The following is a 444-nucleotide window of genomic DNA, read 5'->3' on the forward strand; positions in this document are numbered from 1 at the left end:
GGTGAGAACAGACCCCCGTTGTCTGGGGGTGACGGGGGCACCTGTCCCGGCTGACAAAGAGCCCCTTGACTGCGCCGACAGCCCCGGGGCTGAACTCCCGGCACATCCTCCGGCGGCCTTTTGACTCCGGTTTTGTAACAGGTTCCCCCCGCTCTGCCCCGTCGCTCCCCGAGTGCTGCAGGTGGTGGTTCTAGCGTGGACTTTTATCAGCGCTGTTGAAACGGTGCTTTGCTGGCAGCTCCGGGCAAAGTCCCTGCGGGGACGGAAGGAGAAGCGGGAGCCCAGCTGCTGCGGGGATGGAGGGGGCAAGCTGGGGGGTGGCCTCACCCCGGGCGATCCACTTGTGCAATGAGCTGGGGCTCCCTGCTTCCCTGCCCCGTCAGTGTGTCTTGGGCAAAGAAGTCACCCCAGCCTGGCCCCGTGCCCGCTGGTGGCCGGCTGACC

Source organism: Buceros rhinoceros, unplaced genomic scaffold (genome assembly GCF_000710305.1).
Source record: "Buceros rhinoceros silvestris isolate BGI_N320 unplaced genomic scaffold, ASM71030v1 scaffold21117, whole genome shotgun sequence".
Taxonomy (NCBI): domain Eukaryota; kingdom Metazoa; phylum Chordata; class Aves; order Bucerotiformes; family Bucerotidae; genus Buceros; species Buceros rhinoceros.